Raw genomic sequence first — 7,730 nt, forward strand, 5'->3', positions numbered from 1 at the left:
TCTTATGGTCCGTGATAATGTCATACTGCATCAGCTAACACTAGATGTGGGCAGAACTTGGACAGGAGATGTTCAAGAAACATGCAGAAAATCACAGGAAGTGGGTGGGGACACTTAAGGCTCTTTCACTGTGTCAGAGTAAGACCAGTGCCACAGTATGCTGTGCAGTGTGAGAGCGCACCTTTTTGAGGCTAGAAAAACACAAACTCGTGTGTGCAGGTAAGCGGTTTAACCCTGATGTACTTGCCAAGTCATGGATGTGCTTGGGAGCATGAGAACTGCATGGGTGGACACCTGGCTGGATCATCAGGCTCAGAGGGTAGTTGTTAGACTTGTGTCTGAGTGGCAATCTCCAGGTTCATAACTGGGGCTGAGACTGTTTAAAATTTCCATTGTGATCCCATTGTGATGGGACTGAGCACCCCACCGTCGAGCTCATGGACGAATCCAAGACTGGAGAGAACTAGTTCATGCACCGAACTGAAAGGCTGCTGTTCAAAGGAGCCTTGAACTTCATGGCTTCTCTCAACCTGTTCCTCCAGCCTGTCAGCTACAATGGACGCAGAGTCTGTCACCTTTGGAATAAGCCTGTGCAACAGTATAGGCTGAGGCGGATTCTGTCGGTGGCTTTTGCCTTAACTTTGATCACGTTTCTGTGAATAACAACAGTGCTCTTTTTCTGTCACCTCTTGTTCAACCTCCTTCAACCTTTGGGTCGAAAGTCCTGTGGGAAGGATTATCTTCTGCTGTGTGCTGATGTAGCTCTTCAAAATAGCACCCCGATCTTAGTCTGATCATCTAGATGCAATCATGAGAAATAAGCAGTGATGTTAGTAATGAGAGAAGCAGCAGTGGTTACAGTAACATCTGAGTGTCTTCACTCATAGTTTGTATTCTCTGCTCTGTGGACAGATTAAGCCTCATAGTGGAACAGATTTCTGCTGTGTTGCAGCTGGTAGGGTTAGGCTATCTCGTTGCTCACGTTAAAGCACCTGATCTTTGAATGTGAAGAAGTGCATGAATGTAAGCAATTTCATGACTAGTTCTGAGCGATGCATGTACTTGGCTCTGTAAATCACTGCCTTGTCATGTTTCCCTACCTCCTTCCAGATAGCTCTCTTGCAGGATGTGATTTCTCTGAACTTACGCTCATGATCCTTAGCCTGTCTGTGTTTAATCTTAGAGGTAGGCTACTGTTGTGCCGCCTGTAGCGCACAGAATTGACTTGCACAGACATGGCTTACCATTCTTGACTTTGTCCCCCCCCCCCCCACACACACACACTTCTGTGACTCTTCTTGGAAGAAGATCTGGCCACCTTAAGCATTTGGAAGAGGCTTAACACACGTGTTGTGCTGTGGATTAATCTTGTTATTAAATGAGCGAACTTTCTCCAAGGTATACCTGGCTATTTGAAATTGAATTTCTGTGGCTTCTGAAGAGTCCTAGCTTAAGAGCAGATAGACAAGCCATGTTTGCTCAGTTATTTTGACAGCTGAATTACAATAGCCTAGTATATCTGACGAAACCAATTTTCAGAGTCCCAGTAGAAAGGAAAGAAGCAGAAAGATGTCCTTCCTGTGCACACAGAAATATTCATGATGATGTTGAGATTGCTAGGCTGGAGTGCGAGTTCTCCATCAATAAATAAAGAGCATCAGTATCTCATGACATTAGTGAGGAAAGAATGACATCTCTTTTGCTTTTATTTCCTTCTGTTTTAGAACATCTGGGTTATGACAGTCAGCTCAAAATGACATTTGAAGTGAGTTTCTGAAGGTTTGATTCAAAAAAAATCTACTTTGTGTTGCACTAATGGAATCCATTAAGCACAGTAGGGGAATGTGTAGCTGTGCAAGTCTTCCCTAAAGGGTATCTCAGTGCCCAAGATAGTTGGCTGGCAGGTTTGAATACCCTGGTTTCAGGCCAGAGAGGTATTGGAGGAATGTCAGGAATGCAGGGTCCCCAGTAAGCATTTGTAGGGAGGTAAGCAGAAAAAGCTGGTGGATTCAGTACACTGGCAGGGATAGGAGCTGTAGAAGAACTTCAGTGCTTGCATGATTTTTTTTTTCTTTTTGGCTGTGTGAGGTTTTTTTTAAATCAGGGTTGCTTCAAAAGGGTTCAGTAGTAATTAAGAGATAAGCCCTATCCCATTCCTCTGGTGTCTGCTAAAATATCATTTTCACCATGTCACAACTGTCTCTTAGGCAGCTGGTGGCAAGAACCATCCTTAGACTTTTTCTTGTGACTCTGCATTTCCTTCAAAATTCCCTTGTCCCTTCCGGACCTCTCTGCCCAAGAGATCTGCTTGTTGGCTTTTTACCGAAGATGTAGATACCCTATAGGCGATTGCTTGAGTCTCAAATGCATCATCTGAATGGCAGTTTCACTGTTGTTAAGAATGGTCTGCCCTTCATATATGAAGAGCTTGTCCTACCATGAGTCGTGACCTCGTTGGTTCTGTATTGTGTAGCCTCTGTCTAAAGAGGAATGCAAGGTTAGTCTTTTTTTTCCACCCAGTGCCGCCTCTACTGGGCCAGAGATCCTGTTTTTTCCAAGGAGGTGGGGGGGGGGGGGGGGGAAATCCAAGTGCTTATAGCGTGATTATGGTTTGGGCTCATTTCTAATGCGAATGTATTCAAATCTAAAGGTAACCGACTTCCATACAAATGCTGAATATACCTGGTAAGTTTCTGACTCTGACTTCTTACATCCTTGTTGTTACTTTCCTTTTAGCGGCATACCATACTCCAGAAGTGCTAATATATGCCACGGGAGAAAGCGGTTCACTTAGCGTAGGTGCAGCCCAGGCTGCAAAAAGCTAATGGGCTTGTCAACTGATTCTGAAATGCGCAATCCCATAGGCTTTGGTGGGACAAAGCTTAATTTCTGCAGCTGAGATTCTCCCCTCTGACAGACTAATAAGGACATTTGAGGGCTGCTAAATCTCTCTGAAGCTGGAGGTTCTCCCATCGCTAACTTCTGGCATGTCTTCCAGCCCCTGAAACAAGCTGATTTTTGGCATGAAAGAATCACAAAGGGGGCAGCCTGTTCCATTCCTGCAGAGGAGAAAACTTGTCAGGATATCATTAGAGCCCGGGCTTCAGAAACATGATCTCAGAGGCAGCAATCCTGTCTCTGTGCAAACTGCAAGCACCTCCTTTACCAAAGGCTGCCACTGAAAATAGCAATGCCCAGCCTGTTCTGGTGCACCAGTGGAGTGACAGAAGAGGAGGGGCTTGGCAGACACGAGCTCCTGTTCTGAATGACTTTACCTGGAGGTAATCTCTTCCGCCAGGCTGACTCTGACATTAAAAATGGAAGAGGCCAGGGACGTTTTCCACCCAAAGCTCAATGGAAAGTGGCAGGTGTCAGATTTTTGCAAATTTCTAACTCTAACTCACAGGCTTTTGCCGACAGGGACTTGAAGGCTCCAACCTGGAAAAGCTCCAACCTAAATTTCTGCAACTAACTTAACATACAAAATATTTTCGAAAGGAGGGGGAGGGAAAAAGGGCAATGAGGTTAAAGGTAGAAATGGAAGTGAGTCTGCTCAGACAAGCAGTGCGGGGGAGAAAACTCATTTGTACGCTGTTAGTCAGCCGAAGATGTTCACTTGCATGCTGGTTTAGTCATTTAGAATATTGTCCCTTTGCCAGAAAAGCCAAACATGAGGAACAGTGTTTTTCTTCTCTTGTCCTTCAAGTGCCCATGGAGAAAACTGCAGATGGGTCAGGTTCTTGGGCTAACCTCTCCTGGGTTACCAGCTGCACCTTCTTTGTGTGTTAGATTCAGAGGCTGTATAGACATAGCCTGTATATAAGTTAATACTCAGTATGGTGTTATTTAGCCTACATCAGATGAGGAACAGATGCTACAGGAAAGCAGATCTCGGCTTTAGGTGACTCATTTCCTGTTCCCAACAGATACATGACAGATCTGTCTTGGGCAACACTTGTGTATTTTGTCATGGCAATAAATTTCATGAATTAACTTAACCCTGCAGACGGTCTTGAATGAGAGGCAGTCTTGGAACTGAGGCACAAGACGAAGATACCATGGCTTAACAAATTGCTGCATGTCAGCTGCTCCGTGCTAGCTATTCATAGTTTTAGGCTGCTGTAGCTGCAAAATGATGCAGCCCATTTCAGACTGATGGGAGACGCTCAGGCTATGTGGCACTTGGGAACCTCTGTCCTAAGCTGATGTACAGACCAGGTCATGCACAATGCTAACTTTCAGACGGTTGCTTTGAAGTGGTACGCAAACCGGCACCTGGGAGGGAGTGCTGCCCCCTGCCCCCTAGCCTGGCTAGTACTTTCTGTCAAACAGTACAGTGAAATAAACTGTTGAACCTTTTACTTAACAGATATGTAACTGGCAGAGACATGCGATCTGTAATCTGTCTGAGCTCCACAGAAAGGAACCTTATTTTGTATTCACTACTTGGAGGAAACTGCTTTGCATAATAATCGGTTCAGTTTACAACTTGAGGAGTGAATCTGTGTACAATAACTAGGGAAGTATTTACTTGCATGCACCTGGAGAGGAACTAGATGGAGTTATTTTCAGAGACTGAGCTTTGGATTGCTGAAACAATAGAAGAATGTTTAAAAGGAATATTCTGGCTTAACTAGACTTCTGAATGGAGGCATCCTGTTAATAAATATTGGAGATTTCCTCTCCCGAGGATGTTCAGTCCTGTCAAACACAACTGTACCCTTCCATTTGTCTCTAAAAATGAGCTTCCTGGGAAGACTTTCAAGGGTCAGATGTTCTCTTACTAACTACTGCAGGCATGGCTTGAAAGCTGTTTTATATATTTTAGTGGTTTTTGACTGTTTTTTTTCCTTTGATTGAATTATCTTTTCTATTTGCATCTCCCGGGTTTGCTGCTCTTATTGTCTCAATTGCGTTTTCTTCAGCAATTCTCTCAATTGCATTTCTTCCTGTTCAAGACAAGGGTCTCTTCTGGCAGTTATTTAGGGAGGAGGGTGTATGTAGTCTGGCAGAGCCTATCAGCTCATTAGGAGAATACTGATCACAGCTACTAATAAAGACAGAGTATCCTCCTGCATCTTACAGGAAGGAAACTTTTTTTTAAAAAAACAAAACGTGAGTACCCTCCCAGTCTTAACAACACTTCATTGCAGATCTTCAAATATGTTATGTGCAGCACTCTGATTTAAAAAAAAAGAAAAAAAAAAAAGACTCAAGATCTCTGTGTGGGCTTATGAAGCACAGGATGGTTACTTGAATAAGGACCATTTTAAAAGCACAAAAATCTGCCCTGTAGGTAATGCCATGAGAGGAAAAGTGTCCTTTTTTTATTAAAAGTCAGTTTAATCTCCTCTGGGAGACATAACACTGAAGTCTTCATCCTCATCGAACGACTTACCTACTGCATCCACAGAATGTCAGACTGTTCGTGTATGATTTGCAGAGTTTTTCAGGTATGTGACGGGATTTGAGTGGTAAGAGTGTGAGAGGAAGGAAAATGGAAGAAAAGGAAATTTTGCTGCTGAACTGTCACATAGATATGAATCTGGTTTTTATGTGAGCAGATCACATGGCATTCTTCTGCTTTCAATTTATATTACTTCAAAATCTAACCCAAACTTTCAAATACTGCATGAAATGGGTTTCTTGTTTTTTCACTGTTTCAACTTCTAAATCCAACTGTATATGCAGGTGGGTTTTCTTAATGAGTTATTCTTAGCACAGGACTGGAATACCCATTCCATGATTGCTGGCCATATTAAAAGAACAAAATAATTCTAAATAGAAAGTAGCTGTTAAAAGCCTGTTCAAGCTGGAAGATGAATTCAAAATTTCTTTCTTACTGTAGTGTTTAGTCATCTCATGTTGACACTTTACGGCTTCTAATACTTAAAGTCACTGTAACAGTTAAAGTGAAAATAATCAGAATAAGAAGGAAAGAAATACCTTGACTTTTGGAATGAAGTATTTTGATACTTTTTTCCCGACACCTTCCCCCTCCCTCTTCCTTGTTGGGAAGTAAGAGATTGACATTTTTCATGTTCATATGAAACATGTAGATTTTGGTGGAACTGCCTTATTTTGAAGGCCAAGTGACTTGTCAAATAAGGCAGCTAGCTATAGCAGCTCTAACCCCTTCCCCTTTTTCAGTTGTATGCAAGCAGTGTCCGGCTAATAAATTTCTAAACGATATTGCCAAAAACAGTTGGAGAGGTAAGGTTTGGCTTCTTTCCTTTTGATCTAGTTTCTCTTCCCCTGTCACTATTTTTATTTGTTTAGCTCTTCTCTTCTAGCCGTTTCCTCTAAGTTTGGTAACCTGAGGATAAGAAGTTAGTGTCTGTGGAGGAGAAAATAGTTCTTCCCTGTTGGAGAGATGTTTTTGGTTGCCTCTTTTGTTATAAATGTTTTAGTGAACCTTTAAACAAACTGTCACAACGTGGTACTCTGAGAATTAACAAGAGTCTCCATAAATAGGTTGTAAAGTGATAGCTATGGGAGCCCTGCTCTTACTTGACAAGGGCTCAAACATAAAAGGCATAAGCATAAAATTATGCACCTGTCCAGCCTCAGCTGAAGAAGGCAGCTGCTAGCAGAGAGCTCACAAGGTGCATGCTAAGTTTTGGGTGAAGGGTCTGTGTGTGTGTCCTGGTGCTGATGACGTTGCCGAAGCATTAGCATCTTCGTTATTTCTACCGTACCCTATTTCGTTATTGCAAGGCTGGCCTAGGAGACCTGCCTTAGTTCTGGGTGGCCATGTGCAAATTTACAAGAATATCCTCTTGTAGAAGATAAAATGTAAAGATAGAACAAGTGTATTTGGCCAGAGCAAAAGTCCAGGTGTTGCAGTATTCTTTCTCTGATGCTGACTGGTAGCGGAAGCTTAGCGGATGAGTGTAAGAACAAGGCAAGCACAGTATGACCTTCTCCCTTGCACAGTTTCTCCTCCTTGCAAGCAGTGGTTTAGATGCCTTGAGCCAGAGGCTGTAACTGCCTCCCAGTGTTTGATAGCTGAAAACATAAACTAATTTAATTCATTGGAGCCAGGGAAATGGAAGGAAAATAAAATGTACTGTTTTCAAGCAGTCCATTCATGTCTCGGAACTGCTCCTTACAATGTAGTATATGACTTGTTTTCTTGAGCACCTCATGACAATGCTGTCATTCCTTCTGTGAAACTTCAGAAAGAATAAACAGTCACAGGTTTTAATGTGAGTCACTGTATTCATAGTTATGTCTGTATAACTGTTCCTTTACACACAATAACCTATCCACATCTGCTTGTGTTAGAGGACAAAACAGGCTTGTGCACTACTGTAACTGATTTGCTTTAAGTACTTCATGTGTTTTTGTACCTAGTTCTGTTACACTTATGCCCAAACATAGTTAGGTAATGCACACAATAGCACACAGATTACCACCTCTGTGACCCTCTGTTAATGAACAGTTGGTCCTCTGCCTCTGGTGTATGTAAAAAGGTTGAGCTGTATATGTTCCCACCGTATATAGCTCTGAATTATTTATGACTGACCTTCAAAAACAAAGGAAAAAATAAAAAACTAGTTAATGAAAAAGCTTTCAAAATGTAAATATGCTTCATCAGTACAGCGTGTGTCTGTGTTTGGAATTAAAGACAAAATAACATTTCTGGGAGATGATAAAGCAAAAGCTCTTTAGAACATAAATTCTAGGAAGTCGTGCCCTGCTGTCTCCGAGCAGAGGGATGCTGGGTG

Source organism: Struthio camelus, chromosome 22, assembly GCF_040807025.1.
Source record: "Struthio camelus isolate bStrCam1 chromosome 22, bStrCam1.hap1, whole genome shotgun sequence".
Lineage (NCBI taxonomy): Eukaryota > Metazoa > Chordata > Aves > Struthioniformes > Struthionidae > Struthio > Struthio camelus.